Source organism: Trachinotus anak, unplaced genomic scaffold (assembly GCF_046630095.1).
Source record: "Trachinotus anak isolate AG129_WGS33_773 ecotype Australia unplaced genomic scaffold, CSIRO_AGI_Tana_v1 ptg000016l, whole genome shotgun sequence".
NCBI classification, from domain to species: domain Eukaryota; kingdom Metazoa; phylum Chordata; class Actinopteri; order Carangiformes; family Carangidae; genus Trachinotus; species Trachinotus anak.
In genome coordinates, this window is record NW_027273867.1 from 8,214,815 (window position 1) to 8,234,992 (window position 20,178).

Here is a 20,178-nt window from a genome sequence, read left to right on the forward strand (position 1 = left end):
TATTCTATTAAAGTTCTTCAGGTAAGATGATGATTTTAATTGAAGATTTTTGTGTAAACAGCTCAATGTGCTGCTGCAATAGAGTCACACTTGATCACCTCTTCTCTCTGCAGCATGTTTGCACCACAGCTTTGATAAATAGTGATTAATTTTAAAGGATGATGTCAATTTTACCCCTTATGTTTATAGTTATTAAGAATATAAATGATGAAGAAAACAAATATTAACTAAACATGTTTGGAGTTTCAGATTTGATACTACAAGACAACTTGTCACTAATGGATAGGAAACCATGAAAACATTTCTTCTATTAAAGTTCTTCAGGTAAGATGATGATTTTAATTGAAGATTTTTGTGTAAACAGCTCAATGTGCTGCTACAATAGAGTCACACTTGATCACCTCTTCTCTCTGCAGCATGTTTGCACCACAGCTTTGATAAATAGTTATTAATTTTAAAGGATGATGTCAATTTTACTCCTTATTTTTATAGTTATTAAGAATATAAGTGATGAAGAAAACAAATATTAACTAAACTTGTATGGATTTTCAGATTTGATACTACAAGACTACTCATCACTAATGGATAGGAAACCATGAAAACACCTATTCTATTAAAGTTCTTCAGGTAAGATGATGATTTTAATTGAAGATCTTTGTGTAAACAGCTCAATGTGCTGCTACAATAGAGTCACATTTGATCACCTCTTCTCTCTGCAGCATGTTTGCACCACAGCTTTTAAAATAGTGATGAATATAAAAGGATGATGTCAATTTTACTCCTTATTTTTATAGTTATTAAGAATATAAGTGATGAAGAAAACAAATATTAACTAAACTTGTATGGATTTTCAGATTTGAAACAATTTGAAGACTCGTCACTAATGGATAGGAAACCATGAAAACATTTCTTCTATTAAAGTTCTTCAGGTAAGATGATGATTTTAATTGAAGATTTTTGTGTCGACAGCTCAATGTGCTGCTGCAATAGAGTCACACTTGATCACCTCTTCTCTCTGCAGCATGTTTTGATCATGGCTTTTAAAAGTAGTGATCAATTTTAAAGGACAATATCAATGTTATTCTTTATCTTCTTGTTTATTAAGAATATAAGTGATGAGGAAAACAAATATTAACTAAACATGTTTGGAGTTTCAGATTTGAAACTACAAGACTACTCGTCACTAATGGATAGGAAACCATGAAAACATTTCTTCTATTAAAGTTCTTCAGGTAAGATGATTTTAATTGAAGATTTTTGTGTAAACAGCTCAATGTGCTGCTACAATAGAGTCACACTTGATCACCTCTTCTCTCTGCAGCATGTTTGCACCACAGCTTTTATAAATAGTGATGAATTTTAAAGGATTTTTTGAATTTTACTCATTATGTTTATAGTTATTAAGAATATTAGTGATGAAGAAAACAAATATTAACTAAACTTGTATGGATTTTCAGATTTGAAACAATTTGAAGACTCGTCACTAATGGATAGGAAACCATGAAAACATTTCTTCTATTAAAGTTCTTCAGGTAAGATGATGATTTTAATTGAAGATTTTTGTGTAAACATCTCAATGTGCTGCTGCAATAGAGTCACACTTGATCACCTCTTCTCTCTGCAGCATGTTTGCACCACAGCTTTTAAAATAGTGATTAATATAAAAGGATGATGTCAATTTTACTCCTTATTTTTATAGTTATTAAGAATATAAGTGATGAAGAAAACAAATATTAACTAAACTTGTATGGATTTTCAGATTTGAAACAATTTGAAGACTCGTCACTAATGGATAGGAAAGCATGAAAACATTTCTTCTATTAAAGTTCTTCAGGTAAGATGATGATTTTAATTGAAGATTTTTGTGTCGACAGCTCAATGTGCTGCTACAATAGAGTCACACTTGATCACCTCTTCTCTCTGCAGCATGTTTTGATCATGGCTTTTAAAATAGTGATCAATTTTAAAGTATGATGTCAATTTTACTCCTTATTTTTATAGTTATTAAGAATATGAGTGATGAAGAAAACAAATATTAACTAAACATGTTTGGAGTTTCAGATTTGATACTACAAGACAACTTGTCACTAATGGATAGGAAACCATGAAAACATTTCTTCTATTAAAGTTCTTAAGGTAAGATGATGATTTTAATTGAAGATTTTTGTGTAAACAGCTCAATGTGCTGCTACAATAGAGTCACACTTGATCATCTCTTCTCTCTGCAGCATGTTTGCACCACAGCTTTGATAAAAAGTGATGAATTTTAAAGGATTTTTTGAATTTTACTCATTATGTTTATAGTTATTAAGAATATGAGTGATGAAGAAAACAAATATTAACTAAACTTGTATGGATTTTCAGATTTAAAACAATTTGAAGACTCGTCACTAATGGATAGGAAACCATGAAAACATTTCTTCTATTAAAGTTCTTCAGGTAAGATAATGATTTTAATTGAAGATTTTTGTGTCGACAGCTCAATGTGCTGCTACAATAGAGTCACACTTGATCACCTCTTCTCTGTGCAGCATGTTTTGATCATGGCTTTTAAAAGTAGTGATCAATTTTAAAGGATAATATCAATGTTATTCCTTATCTTCTTGGTTATTAAGAATATAAGTGATGAAGAAAACAAATATTAACTAAACTTGTATGGAGTTTCAGATTTGATACTACAAGACTACTCGTCACTAATGGATAGGAAACCATGAAAACATTTCTTCTATTAAAGTTCTTCAGGTAAGATGATGATTTTAATTGAAGATCTTTGTGTCGACAGCTCAATGTGCTGCTACAATAGAGTCACACTTGATCACCTCTTCTCTCTACAGCATGTTTGCACCACAGCTTTGATAAATAGTGATGAATTTTAAAGGATTTTTTGAATTTTACTCATTATTTTTATAGTTATTAAGAATATTAGTGATGAAGAAAACAAATATTAACTAAACTTGTATGGATTTTCAGATTTGAAACAATTTGAAGACTCGTCACTAATGGATAGGAAACCATGAAAACATTTCTTCTATTAAAGTTCTTCAGGTAAGATGATGATTTTAATTGAAGATTTTTGTGTCGACAGCTCAATGTGCTGCTACAATAGAGTCACACTTGATCACCTCTTCTCTCTGCAGCATGTTTGCACCACAGCTTTGATAAATAGTGATTAATTTTAAAGGATGATGTCAATTTTACTCCTTATTTTTATAGTTATTAAGAATATAAGTGATGAAGAAAACAAATATTAACTAAACTTGGATGGATTTTCAGATTTGATACTACAAGACAACTCCTCACTAATGGATAGGAAACCATGAAAACACCTATTCTATTAAAGTTCTTCAGGTAAGATGATGATTTTAATTGAAGATTTTTGTGTCGACAGCTCAATGTGCTGCTACAATAGAGTCACACTTGATCACCTCTTCTCTCTGCAGCATGTTTGCACCACAGCTTTGATAAATAGTGATTAATTTTAAAGGATGATGTCAATTTTACCCCTTATGTTTATAGTTATTAAGAATATAAATGATGAAGAAAACAAATATTAACTAAACATGTTTGGAGTTTCAGATTTGATACTACAAGACAACTTGTCACTAATGGATAGGAAACCATGAAAACATTTCTTCTATTAAAGTTCTTCAGGTAAGATGATGATTTTAATTGAAGATTTTTGTGTAAACAGCTCAATGTGCTGCTACAATAGAGTCACACTTGATCACCTCTTCTCTCTGCAGCATGTTTGCACCACAGCTTTGATAAATAGTTATTAATTTTAAAGGATGATGTCAATTTTACTCCTTATTTTTATAGTTATTAAGAATATAAGTGATGAAGAAAACAAATATTAACTAAACTTGTATGGATTTTCAGATTTGATACTACAAGACTACTCATCACTAATGGATAGGAAACCATGAAAACACCTATTCTATTAAAGTTCTTCAGGTAAGATGATGATTTTAATTGAAGATCTTTGTGTAAACAGCTCAATGTGCTGCTACAATAGAGTCACATTTGATCACCTCTTCTCTCTGCAGCATGTTTGCACCACAGCTTTTAAAATAGTGATGAATATAAAAGGATGATGTCAATTTTACTCCTTATTTTTATAGTTATTAAGAATATAAGTGATGAAGAAAACAAATATTAACTAAACTTGTATGGATTTTCAGATTTGAAACAATTTGAAGACTCGTCACTAATGGATAGGAAACCATGAAAACATTTCTTCTATTAAAGTTCTTCAGGTAAGATGATGATTTTAATTGAAGATTTTTGTGTCGACAGCTCAATGTGCTGCTACAATAGAGTCACACTTGATCACCTCTTCTCTCTGCAGCATGTTTGCACCACAGCTTTGATAAATAGTGATGAATTTTAAAGGATTTTTTGAATTTTACTCCTTATTTTTATAGTTATTAAGAATATAAGTGATGAAGAAAACAAATATTAACTAAACTTGTATGGATTTTCAGATTTGAAACAATTTGAAGACTCGTCACTAATGGATAGGAAACCATGAAAACATTTCTTCTATTAAAGTTCTTCAGGTAAGATGATGATTTTAATTGAAGATTTTTGTGTCGACAGCTCAATGTGCTGCTACAATAGAGTCACACTTGATCACCTCTTCTCTCTGCAGCATGTTTTGATCATGGCTTTTAAAAGTAGTGATCAATTTTAAAGGATAATATCAATGTTATTCTTTATCTTCTTGGTTATTAAGAATATAAGTGATAAGGAAAACAAATATTAACTAAACTTGTATGGATTTTCAGATTTGATACTACAAGACAACTCCTCACTAATGGATAGGAAACCATGAAAACATTTCTTCTATTAAAGTTCTTCAGGTAAGATGATGATTTTAATTGAAGATTTTTGTGTAAACAGCTCAATGTGCTGCTACAATAGAGTCACACTTGATCACCTCTTCTCTCTGCAGCATGTTTGCACCACAGCTTTTAAAATAGTGATTAATTTTAAAGGATGATGTCAATTTTACTCCTTATTTTTATAGTTATTAAGAATATAAATGATGAAGAAAACAAATATTAACTAAACTTGTATGGATTTTCAGATTTGATACTACAAGACAACTCCTCACTAATGGATAGGAAACCATGAAAACACCTATTCTATTAAAGTTCTTCAGGTAAGATGATGATTTTAATTGAAGATTTTTGTGTCGACAGCTCAATGTGCTGCTACAATAGAGTCACACTTGATCACCTCTTCTCTCTGCAGCATGTTTGCACCACAGCTTTGATAAATAGTTATTAATTTTAAAGGATGATGTCAATTTTACTCCTTATTTTTGTAGTTATTAAGAATATAAGTGATGAAGAAAACAAATATTAACTAAACTTGTATGGATTTTCAGATTTGATACTACAAGACTACTCGTCACTAATGGATAGGAAACCATGAAAACACCTATTCTATTAAAGTTCTTCAGGTAAGATGATGATTTTAATTGAAGATCTTTGTGTAAACAGCTCAATGTGCTGCTACAATAGAGTCACACTTGATCACCTCTTCTCTCTGCAGCATGTTTGCACCACAGCTTTTAAAATAGTGATTAATATAAAAGGATGATGTCAATTTTACTCATTGTTTTTATAGTTATTAAGAATATTAGTGATGAAGAAAACAAATATTAACTAAACTTGTATGGATTTTCAGATTTGAAACAATTTGAAGACTCGTCACTAATGGATAGGAAACCATGAAAACATTTCTTCTATTAAAGTTCTTCAGGTAAGATGATGATTTTAATTGAAGATTTTTGTGTCGACAGCTCAATGTGCTGCTACAATAGAGTCACACTTGATCACCTCTTCTCTCTGCAGCATGTTTGCACCACAGCTTTTAAAATAGTGATTAATTTTAAAGGATGATGTCAATTTTACTCCTTATTTTTATAGTTATTAAGAATATGAGTGATGAAGAAAACAAATATTAACTAAACTTGTATGGACTTTCAGATTTGATACTACAAGACTACTCGTCACTAATGGATAGGAAACCATGAAAACATTTCTTCTATTAAAGTTCTTCAGGTAAGATGATGATTTTAATTGAAGATTTTTGTGTAAACAGCTCAATGTGCTGCTACAATAGAGTCACACTTGATCACCTCTTCTCTCTGCAGCATGTTTGCACCACAGCTTTTAAAATAGGGATTAATATAAAAGGATGATGTCAATTTTACTCCTTATTTTTTATAGTTATTAAGGATATGAGTGATGAAGAAAACAAATATTAACTAAACATGTTTGGAGTTTCAGATTTGATACTACAAGACTACTCATCACTAATGGATAGGAAACCATGAAAACACCTATTCTATTAAAGTTCTTCAGGTAAGATGATGATTTTAATTGAAGATTTTTGTGTCGACAGCTCAATGTGCTGCTACAATAGAGTCACACTTGATCACCTCTTCTCTCTGCAGCATGTTTGCACCACAGCTTTGATAAATAGTGATTAATTTTAAAGGATGATGTCAATTTTACTTCTTATTTTTATAGTTATTAAGAATATAAGTGATGAAGAAAACAAATATTAACTAAACTTGTATGGATTTTCAGATTTGATACTACAAGACAACTCCTCACTAATGGATAGGAAACCATGAAAACACCTATTCTATTAAAGTTCTTCAGGTAAGATGATGATTTTAATTGAAGATTTTTGTGTCGACAGCTCAATGTGCTGCTACAATAGAGTCACACTTGATCATCTCTTCTCTCTGCAGCATGTTTGCACCACAGCTTTGATAAATAGTGATGAATTTTAAAGGATGATGTCAATTTTACCCCTTATATTTATATTTATTTAGAATATAAGTGATGAAGAAAACAAATATTAACTAAACTTATATGGATTTTTAGATTTGATACTACAAGACAACTTGTCACTAATGGATAGGAAACCATGGAAACACTTATTCTATTAAAGTTATTCAGGTAAGATGATGATTTTAATTGAAGATTTTTGTGTCGACAGCTCAATGTGCTGCTACAATAGAGTCACACTTGATCACCTCTTCTCTCTGCAGCATGTTTTGATCATGGCTTTTAAAAGTAGTGATCAATTTTAAAGGATAATATCAATGTTATTCTTTATCTTCTTGGTTATTAAGAATATAAGTGATAAGGAAAACAAATATTAACTAAACTTGTATGGATTTTCAGATTTGATACTACAAGACAACTCCTCACTAATGGATAGGAAACCATGAAAACATTTCTTCTATTAAAGTTCTTCAGGTAAGATGATGATTTTAATTGAAGATTTTTGTGTAAACAGCTCAATGTGCTGCTACAATAGAGTCACACTTGATCACCTCTTCTCTCTGCAGCATGTTTGCACCACAGCTTTGATAAATAGTGATTAATTTTAAAGGATGATGTCAATTTTACTCCTTATTTTTATAGTTATTAAGAATATAAGTGATGAAGAAAACAAATATTAACTAAACTTGTATGGATTTTCAGATTTGATACTACAAGACAACTCCTCACTAATGGATAGGAAACCATGAAAACACCTATTCTATTAAAGTTCTTCAGGTAAGATGATGATTTTAATTGAAGATTTTTGTGTAAACAGCTCAATGTGCTGCTACAATAGAGTCACACTTGATCACCTCTTCTCTCTGCAGCATGTTTGCACCACAGCTTTGATAAATAGTGATTAATTTTAAAGGATGATGTCAATTTTACTCCTTATTTTTATAGTTATTAAGAATATAAGTGATGAAGAAAACAAATATTAACTAAACTTATATGGATTTTTAGATTTGATACTACAAGACAACTTGTCACTAATGGATAGGAAACCATGAAAACATTTCTTCTATTAAAGTTCTTCAGGTAAGATGATGATTTTAATTGAAGATTTTTGTGTAAACAGCTCAATGTGCTGCTACAATAGAGTCACACTTGATCACCTCTTCTCTCTGCAGCATGTTTGCACCACAGCTTTGATAAATAGTTATTAATTTTAAAGGATGATGTCAATTTTACTCCTTATTTTTATAGTTATTAAGAATATAAGTGATGAAGAAAACAAATATTAACTAAACTTGTATGGATTTTCAGATTTGATACTACAAGACTACTCATCACTAATGGATAGGAAACCATGAAAACACCTATTCTATTAAAGTTCTTCAGGTAAGATGATGATTTTAATTGAAGATCTTTGTGTAAACAGCTCAATGTGCTGCTACAATAGAGTCACATTTGATCACCTCTTCTCTCTGCAGCATGTTTGCACCACAGCTTTTAAAATAGTGATTAATATAAAAGGATGATGTCAATTTTACTCCTTATTTTTATAGTTATTAAGAATATAAGTGATGAAGAAAACAAATATTAACTAAACTTGTATGGATTTTCAGATTTGAAACAATTTGAAGACTCGTCACTAATGGATAGGAAACCATGAAAACATTTCTTCTATTAAAGTTCTTCAGGTAAGATGATGATTTTAATTGAAGATTTTTGTGTCGACAGCTCAATGTGCTGCTACAATAGAGTCACACTTGATCACCTCTTCTCTCTGCAGCATGTTTTGATCATGGCTTTTAAAAGTAGTGATCAATTTTAAAGGACAATATCAATGTTATTCTTTATCTTCTTGTTTATTAAGAATATAAGTGATGAGGAAAACAAATATTAACTTAACATGTTTGGAGTTTCAGATTTGAAACTACAAGACTACTCGTCACTAATGGATAGGAAACCATGAAAACATTTCTTCTATTAAAGTTCTTCAGGTAAGATGATGATTTTAATTGAAGATTTTTGTGTAAACAGCTCAATGTGCTGCTACAATAGAGTCACACTTGATCACCTCTTCTCTCTGCAGCATGTTTGCACCACAGCTTTGATAAAAAGTGATGAATTTTAAAGGATTTTTTGAATTTTACTCATTATGTTTATAGTTATTAAGAATATGAGTGATGAAGAAAACAAATATTAACTAAACTTGTATGGATTTTCAGATTTGAAACAATTTGAAGACTCGTCACTAATGGATAGGAAACCATGAAAACATTTCTTCTATTAAAGTTCTTCAGGTAAGATGATGATTTTAATTGAAGATTTTTGTGTCGACAGCTCAATGTGCTGCTACAATAGAGTCACACTTGATCACCTCTTCTCTCTGCAGCATGTTTTGATCATGGCTTTTAAAAGTAGTGATCAATTTTAAAGGATAATATCAATGTTATTCTTTATCTTCTTGTTTATTAAGAATATAAGTGATGAGGAAAACAAATATTAACTAAACATGTTTGGAGTTTCAGATTTGAAACTACAAGACTACTCGTCACTAATGGATAGGAAACCATGAAAACATTTCTTCTATTAAAGTTCTTCAGGTAAGATGATGATTTTAATTGAAGATTTTTGTGTAAACAGCTCAATGTGCTGCTACAATAGAGTCACACTTGATCACCTCTTCTCTCTGCAGCATGTTTGCACCACAGCTTTGATAAATAGTGATGAATTTTAAAGGATTTTTTGAATTTTACTCATTATTTTTATAGTTATTAAGAATATTAGTGATGAAGAAAACAAATATTAACTAAACTTGTATGGATTTTCAGATTTGAAACAATTTGAAGACTCGTCACTAATGGATAGGAAACCATGAAAACATTTCTTCTATTAAAGTTCTTCAGGTAAGATGATGATTTTAATTGAAGATTTTTGTGTCGACAGCTCAATGTGCTGCTACAATAGAGTCACACTTGATCACCTCTTCTCTCTGCAGCATGTTTGCACCACAGCTTTGATAAATAGTGATTAATTTTAAAGGATGATGTCAATTTTACTTCTTATTTTTATAGTTATTAAGAATATAAGTGATGAAGAAAACAAATATTAACTAAACTTGTATGGATTTTCAGATTTGATACTACAAGACAACTCCTCACTAATGGATAGGAAACCATGAAAACACCTATTCTATTAAAGTTCTTCAGGTAAGATGATGATTTTAATTGAAGATTTTTGTGTCGACAGCTCAATGTGCTGCTACAATAGAGTCACACTTGATCATCTCTTCTCTCTGCAGCATGTTTGCACCACAGCTTTGATAAATAGTGATGAATTTTAAAGGATGATGTCAATTTTACCCCTTATATTTATATTTATTTAGAATATAAGTGATGAAGAAAACAAATATTAACTAAACTTGTATGGATTTTTAGATTTGATACTACAAGACAACTTGTCACTAATGGATAGGAAACCATGGAAACACTTATTCTATTTAAGTTCTTCAGGTAAGATGATGATTTTAATTGAAGATTTTTGTGTCGACAGCTCAATGTGCTGCTACAATAGAGTCACACTTGATCACCTCTTCTCTCTGCAGCATGTTTTGATCATGGCTTTTAAAAGTAGTGATCAATTTTAAAGGATAATATCAATGTTATTCTTTATCTTCTTGGTTATTAAGAATATAAGTGTTAAGGAAAACAAATATTAACTAAACTTGTATGGATTTTCAGATTTGATACTACAAGACAACTCCTCACTAATGGATAGGAAACCATGAAAACATTTCTTCTATTAAAGTTCTTCAGGTAAGATGATGATTTTAATTGAAGATTTTTGTGTCGACAGCTCAATGTGCTGCTACAATAGAGTCACACTTGATCACCTCTTCTCTCTGCAGCATGTTTGCACCACAGCTTTGATAAATAGTGATTAATTTTAAAGGATGATGTCAATTTTACTTCTTTTTTTTATAGTTATTAAGAATATAAGTGATGAAGAAAACAAATATTAACTAAACTTGTATGGATTTTCAGATTTGATACTACAAGACAACTCCTCACTAATGGATAGGAAACCATGAAAACACCTATTCTATTAAAGTTCTTCAGGTAAGATGATGATTTTAATTGAAGATTTTTGTGTCGACAGCTCAATGTGCTGCTACAATAGAGTCACACTTGATCACCTCTTCTCTCTGCAGCATGTTTGCACCACAGCTTTGATAAATAGTGATGAATTTTAAAGGATGATGTCAATTTTACCCCTTATGTTTATATTTATTTAGAATATAAGTGATGAAGAAAACAAATATTAACTAAACTTGTATGGATTTTTAGATTTGATACTACAAGACAACTTGTCACTAATGGATAGGAAACCATGGAAACACTTATTCTATTTAAGTTCTTCAGGTAAGATGATGATTTTAATTGAAGATTTTTGTGTCGACAGCTCAATGTGCTGCTACAATAGAGTCACACTTGATCACCTCTTCTCTCTGCAGCATGTTTTGATCATGGCTTTTAAAAGTAGTGATCAATTTTAAAGGATAATATCAATGTTATTCTTTATCTTCTTGGTTATTAAGAATATAAGTGATAAGGAAAACAAATATTAACTAAACTTGTATGGATTTTCAGATTTGATACTACAAGACAACTCCTCACTAATGGATAGGAAACCATGAAAACATTTCTTCTATTAAAGTTCTTCAGGTAAGATGATGATTTTAATTGAAGATTTTTGTGTCGACAGCTCAATGTGCTGCTACAATAGAGTCACACTTGATCACCTCTTCTCTCTGCAGCATGTTTGCACCACAGCTTTGATAAATAGTGATTAATTTTAAAGGATGATGTCAATTTTACTTCTTTTTTTTATAGTTATTAAGAATATAAGTGATGAAGAAAACAAATATTAACTAAACTTGTATGGATTTTCAGATTTGATACTACAAGACAACTCCTCACTAATGGATAGGAAACCATGAAAACACCTATTCTATTAAAGTTCTTCAGGTAAGATGATGATTTTAATTGAAGATTTTTGTGTAAACATCTCAATGTGCTGCTGCAATAGAGTCACACTTGATCACCTCTTCTCTCTGCAGCATGTTTGCACCACAGCTTTTAAAATAGTGATTAATATAAAAGGATGATGTCAATTTTACTCCTTATTTTTATAGTTATTAAGAATATAAGTGATGAAGAAAACAAATATTAACTAAACTTGTATGTTTTTTCAGATTTGAAACAATTTGATGACTCGTCACTAATGGATAGGAAACCATGAAAACATTTCTTCTATTAAAGTTCTTCAGGTAAGATGATGATTTTAATTGAAGATTTTTGTGTCGACAGCTCAATGTGCTGCTACAATAGAGTCACACTTGATCACCTCTTCTCTCTGCAGCATGTTTGCACCACAGCTTTTAAAATAGTGATTAATTTTAAAGTATGATGTCAATTTTACTCCTTATTTTTATAGTTATTAAGAATATGAGTGATGAAGAAAACAAATATTAACTAAACTTGTATGGATTTTCAGATTTGATACTACAAGACAACTCGTCACTAATGGATAGGAAACCATGAAAACACCTATTCTATTAAAGTTCTTCAGGTAAGATGATGATTTTAATTGAAGATTTTTGTGTCGACAGCTCAATGTGCTGCTACAATAGAGTCACACTTGATCATCTCTTCTCTCTGCAGCATGTTTGCACCACAGCTTTGATAAATAGTGATGAATTTTAAAGGATTTTTTGAATTTTACTCATTATGTTTATAGTTATTAAGAATATAAGTGATGAAGAAAACAAATATTAACTAAACTTGTATGGATTTTCAGATTTGAAACAATTTGAAGACTCATCACTAATGGATAGGAAACCATGAAAACATTTCTTCTATTAAAGTTCTTCAGGTAAGATGATGATTTTAATTGAAGATTTTTGTGTCGACAGCTCAATGTGCTGCTACAATAGAGTCACACTTGATCACCTCTTCTCTCTGCAGCATGTTTTGATCATGGCTTTTAAAAGTAGTGATCAATTTTAAAGGATAATATCAATGTTATTCTTTATCTTCTTGTTTATTAAGAATATAAGTGATGAGGAAAACAAATATTAACTTCACATGTTTGGAGTTTCAGATTTGAAACTACAAGACAACTCATCACTAATGGATAGGAAACCATGAAAACATTTCTTCTATTAAAGTTCTTCAGGTAAGATGATGATTTTAATTGAAGATTTTTGTGTAAACAGCTCAATGTGCTGCTACAATAGAGTCACACTTGATCACCTCTTCTCTCTGCAGCATGTTTGCACCACAGCTTTGATAAATAGTGATGAATTTTAAAGGATTTTTTGAATTTTACTCATTGTTTTTATAGTTATTAAGAATATTAGTGATGAAGAAAACAAATATTAACTAAACTTGTATGGATTTTCAGATTTGAAACAATTTGAAGACTCGTCACTAATGGATAGGAAACCATGAAAACATTTCTTCTATTAAAGTTCTTCAGGTAAGATGATGATTTTAATTGAAGATTTTTGTGTCGACAGCTCAATGTGCTGCTACAATAGAGTCACACTTGATCACCTCTTCTCTCTGCAGCATGTTTGCACCACAGCTTTTAAAATAGTGATTAATTTTAAAGGATGATGTCAATTTTACTCCTTATTTTTATAGTTATTAAGAATATGAGTGATGAAGAAAACAAATATTAACTAAACTTGTATGGACTTTCAGATTTGATACTACAAGACTACTCGTCACTAATGGATAGGAAACCATGAAAACATTTCTTCTATTAAAGTTCTTCAGGTAAGATGATGATTTTAATTGAAGATTTTTGTGTAAACAGCTCAATGTGCTGCTACAATAGAGTCACACTTGATCACCTCTTCTCTCTGCAGCATGTTTGCACCACAGCTTTTAAAATAGGGATTAATATAAAAGGATGATGTCAATTTTACTCCTTATTTTTATAGTTATTAAGGATATGAGTGATGAAGAAAACAAATATTAACTAAACATGTTTGGAGTTTCAGATTTGATACTACAAGACTACTTGTCACTAATGGATAGGAAACCATGAAAACATTTCTTCTATTAAAGTTCTTAAGGTAAGATGATGATTTTAATTGAAGATTTTTGTGTCGACAGCTCAATGTGCTGCTACAATAGAGTCACACTTGATCACCTCTTCTCTCTGCAGCATGTTTGCACCACAGCTTTGATAAATAGTGATGAATTTTAAAGGATGATGTCAATTTTACTTCTTATTTTTATAGTTATTAAGAATATAAGTGATGAAGAAAACAAATATTAACTAAACTTGTATGGATTTTCAGATTTGATACTACAAGACAACTCCTCACTAATGGATAGGAAACCATGAAAACACCTATTCTATTAAAGTTCTTCAGGTAAGATGATGATTTTAATTGAAGATTTTTGTGTCGACAGCTCAATGTGCTGCTACAATAGAGTCACACTTGATCATCTCTTCTCTCTGCAGCATGTTTGCACCACAGCTTTGATAAATAGTGATGAATTTTAAAGGATGATGTCAATTTTACCCCTTATATTTATATTTATTTAGAATATAAGTGATGAAGAAAACAAATATTAACTAAACTTATATGGATTTTTAGATTTGATACTACAAGACAACTTGTCACTAATGGATAGGAAACCATGGAAACACTTATTCTATTAAAGTTATTCAGGTAAGATGATGATTTTAATTGAAGATTTTTGTGTCGACAGCTCAATGTGCTGCTACAATAGAGTCACACTTGATCACCTCTTCTCTCTGCAGCATGTTTTGATCATGGCTTTTAAAAGTAGTGATCAATTTTAAAGGATAATATCAATGTTATTCTTTATCTTCTTGGTTATTAAGAATATAAGTGATAAGGAAAACAAATATTAACTAAACTTGTATGGATTTTCAGATTTGATACTACAAGACAACTCCTCACTAATGGATAGGAAACCATGAAAACATTTCTTCTATTAAAGTTCTTCAGGTAAGATGATGATTTTAATTGAAGATTTTTGTGTAAACAGCTCAATGTGCTGCTACAATAGAGTCACACTTGATCACCTCTTCTCTCTGCAGCATGTTTGCACCACAGCTTTGATAAATAGTGATTAATTTTAAAGGATGATGTCAATTTTACTCCTTATTTTTATAGTTATTAAGAATATAAGTGATGAAGAAAACAAATATTAACTAAACTTGTATGGATTTTCAGATTTGATACTACAAGACAACTCCTCACTAATGGATAGGAAACCATGAAAACACCTATTCTATTAAAGTTCTTCAGGTAAGATGATGATTTTAATTGAAGATTTTTGTGTAAACAGCTCAATGTGCTGCTACAATAGAGTCACACTTGATCACCTCTTCTCTCTGCAGCATGTTTGCACCACAGCTTTGATAAATAGTTATTAATTTTAAAGGATGATGTCAATTTTACTCCTTATTTTTATAGTTATTAAGAATATAAGTGATGAAGAAAACAAATATTAACTAAACTTGTATGGATTTTCAGATTTGATACTACAAGACTACTCATCACTAATGGATAGGAAACCATGAAAACACCTATTCTATTAAAGTTCTTCAGGTAAGATGATGATTTTAATTGAAGATCTTTGTGTAAACAGCTCAATGTGCTGCTACAATAGAGTCACATTTGATCACCTCTTCTCTCTGCAGCATGTTTGCACCACAGCTTTTAAAATAGTGATGAATATAAAAGGATGATGTCAATTTTACTCCTTATTTTTATAGTTATTAAGAATATAAGTGATGAAGAAAACAAATATTAACTAAACTTGTATGGATTTTCAGATTTGAAACAATTTGAAGACTCGTCACTAATGGATAGGAAACCATGAAAACATTTCTTCTATTAAAGTTCTTCAGGTAAGATGATGATTTTAATTGAAGATTTTTGTGTCGACAGCTCAATGTGCTGCTGCAATAGAGTCACACTTGATCACCTCTTCTCTCTGCAGCATGTTTTGATCATGGCTTTTAAAAGTAGTGATCAATTTTAAAGGATAATATCAATGTTATTCTTTATCTTCTTGTTTATTAAGAATATAAGTGATGAGGAAAACAAATATTAACTTAACATGTTTGGAGTTTCAGATTTGAAACTACAAGACTACTCGTCACTAATGGATAGGAAACCATGAAAACATTTCTTCTATTAAAGTTCTTCAGGTAAGATGATGATTTTAATTGAAGATCTTTGTGTCGACAGCTCAATGTGCTGCTACAATAGAGTCACACTTGATCACCTCTTCTCTTTGCATGTTTGCACCACAGCTTTTATAAATAGTGATGAAATTTAAAGGATGATATCAATTTTACCCCTAATTTTCATAGTTATTAAGAATATAAATGATGACGAAAACAAATATTAACTAAACTTGTATGGATTTTCAGATTTGAAACAATTTGAAGACTCGTCACTAATGAATAGGAAACCATGAAAACATTTCTTCTATTAAAGTTCTTCAGGTAAGATGATGATTTTAATTGAAGATTTTTGTGTCGACAGCTCAATGTGCTGCTACAATAGAGTCACACTTGATCACCTCTTCTCTCTGCAGCATGTTTTGATCATGGCTTTTAAAAGTAGTGATCAATTTTAAAGGATAATATCAATGTTATTCTTTATCTTCTTGTTTATTAAGAATATAAGTGATGAGGAAAACAAATATTAACTTAACATGTTTGGAGTTTCAGATTTGAAACTACAAGACTACTCATCACTAATGGATAGGAAACCATGAAAACATTTCTTCTATTAAAGTTCTTCAGGTAAGATGATGATTTTAATTGAAGATTTTTGTGTAAACAGCTCAATGTGCTGCTACAATAGAGTCACACTTGATCACCTCTTCTCTCTGCAGCATGTTTGCACCACAGCTTTGATAAATAGTGATGAATTTTAAAGGATTTTTTGAATTTTACTCATTATTTTTATAGTTATTAAGAATATTAGTGATGAAGAAAACAAATATTAACTAAACTTGTATGGATTTTCAGATTTGAAACAATTTGAAGACTCGTCACTAATGGATAGGAAACCATGGAAACACTTATTCTATTAAAGTTATTCAGGTAAGATGATGATTTTAATTGAAGATTTTTGTGTCGACAGCTCAATGTGCTGCTACAATAGAGTCACACTTGATCACCTCTTCTCTCTGCAGCATGTTTTGATCATGGCTTTTAAAAGTCGTGATCAATTTTAAAGGATAATATCAATGTTATTCTTTATCTTCTTGGTTATTAAGAATATAAGTGATAAGGAAAACAAATATTAACTAAACTTGTATGGATTTTCAGATTTGATACTACAAGACTACTCGTCACTAATGGATAGGAAACCATGAAAACATTTCTTCTATTAAAGTTCTTCAGGTAAGATGATGATTTTAATTGAAGATTTTTGTGTCGACAGCTCAATGTGCTGCTACAATAGAGTCACACTTGATCACCTCTTCTCTCTGCAGCATGTTTTGATCATGGCTTTTAAAAGTCGTGATCAATTTTAAAGGATAATATCAATGTTATTCTTTATCTTCTTGGTTATTAAGAATATAAGTGATAAGGAAAACAAATATTAACTAAACTTGTATGGATTTTCAGATTTGATACTACAAGACTACTCGTCACTAATGGATAGGAAACCATGAAAACATTTCTTCTATTAAAGTTCTTCAGGTAAGATGATGATTTTAATTGAAGATTTTTGTGTCGACAGCTCAATGTGCTGCTACAATAGAGTCACACTTGATCACCTCTTCTCTCTGCAGCATGTTTGCACCACAGCTTTGATAAATAGTGATTAATTTTAAAGGATGATGTCAATTTTACTCCTTATTTTTATAGTTATTAAGAATATAAGTGATGAAGAAAACAAATATTAACTAAACTTGTATGGATTTTCAGATTTGATACTACAAGACAACTCCTCACTAATGGATAGGAAACCATGAAAACACCTATTCTATTAAAGTTCTTCAGGTAAGATGATGATTTTAATTGAAGATTTTTGTGTCGACAGCTCAATGTGCTGCTACAATAGAGTCACACTTGATCATCTCTTCTCTCTGCAGCATGTTTGCACCACAGCTTTGATAAATAGTGATTAATTTTAAAGGATGATGTCAATTTTACCCCTTATGTTTATAGTTATTAAGAATATAAATGATGAAGAAAACAAATATTAACTAAACATGTTTGGAGTTTCAGATTTGATACTACAAGACAACTTGTCACTAATGGATAGGAAACCATGAAAACATTTCTTCTATTAAAGTTCTTCAGGTAAGATGATGATTTTAATTGAAGATTTTTGTGTAAACAGCTCAATGTGCTGCTACAATAGAGTCACACTTGATCACCTCTTCTCTCTGCAGCATGTTTGCACCACAGCTTTGATAAATAGTTATTAATTTTAAAGGATGATGTCAATTTTACTCCTTATTTTTATAGTTATTAAGAATATAAGTGATGAAGAAAACAAATATTAACTAAACTTGTATGGAGTTTCAGATTTGATACTACAAGACTACTCGTCACTAATGGATAGGAAACCATGAAAACATTTCTTCTATTAAAGTTCTTCAGGTAAGATGATGATTTTAATTGAAGATTTTTGTGTAAACATCTCAATGTGCTGCTGCAATAGAGTCACACTTGATCACCTCTTCTCTCTGCAGCATGTTTGCACCACAGCTTTTAAAATAGTGATTAATATAAAAGGATGATGTCAATTTTACTCCTTATTTTTACAGTTATTAAGAATATAAGTGATGAAGAAAACAAATATTAACTAAACTTGTATGGATTTTCAGATTTGAAACAATTTGAAGACTCGTCACTAATGGATAGGAAACCATGAAAACATTTCTTCTATTAAAGTTCTTCAGGTAAGATGATGATTTTAATTGAAGATTTTTGTGTCGACAGCTCAATGTGCTGCTACAATAGAGTCACACTTGATCACCTCTTCTCTCTGCAGCATGTTTGCACCACAGCTTTTAAAATAGTGATTAATTTTAAAGTATGATGTCAATTTTACTCCTTATTTTTATAGTTATTAAGAATATGAGTGATGAAGAAAGCAAATATTAACTAAACATGTTTGGAGTTTCAGATTTGATACTACAAGACAACTTGTCACTAATGGATAGGAAACCATGAAAACATTTCTTCTATTAAAGTTCTTAAGGTAAGATGATGATTTTAATTGAAGATTTTTGTGTAAACAGCTCAATGTGCTGCTGCAATAGAGTCACACTTGATCACCTCTTCTCTCTGCAGCATGTTTGCACCACAGCTTTTATAAATAGTGATGAATTTTAAAGGATTTTTTGAATTTTACTCATTATGTTTATAGTTATTAAGAATATTAGTGATGAAGAAAACAAATATTAACTAAACTTGTATGGATTTTCAGATTTGAAACAATTTGAAGACTCATCACTAATGGATAGGAAACCATGAAAACATTTCTTCTATTAAAGTTCTTCAGGTAAGATGATGATTTTAATTGAAGATTTTTGTGTAAACATCTCAATGTGCTGCTGCAATAGAGTCACACTTGATCACCTCTTCTCTGTGCAGCATGTTTTGATCATGGCTTTTAAAAGTAGTGATGAATTTTAAAGGATAATATCAATGTTATTCCTTATCTTCTTGGTTATTAAGAATATAAGTGATGAAGAAAACAAATATTAACTAAACTTGTATGGAGTTTCAGATTTGATATTACAAGACTACTCGTCACTAATGGATAGGAAACCATGAAAACATTTCTTCTATTAAAGTTCTTCAGGTAAGATGTTGATTTTAATTGCGGATTTTTGTGTAAACAGCTCAATGTGCTGCTACAATAGAGTCACACTTGATCACCTCTTCTCTCTGCAGCATGTTTGCACCACAGCTTTTATAAATAGTGATGAATTTTAAAGGATGATGTCAATTTTACCCCTTATATTTATATTTATTAAGAATATAAGTGATGAAGAAAACAAATATTAACTAAACATGTTTGGAGTTTCAGATTTGATACTACAAGACAACTCGTCACTAATGGATAGGAAACCATGAAAACACCTATTCTATTAAAGTTCTTCAGGTAAGATGTTGATTTTAATTGAAGATTTTTGTGTCGACAGCTCAATGTGCTGCTACAATAGACTCACACTTGATCACCTCTTCTCTCTGCAGCATGTTTGCACCATAGCTTTGATAAATAGTGATGAATTTTAAAGGATTTTGTGAATTTTACTCTTTATCTTCTTGGTTATTAAGAATA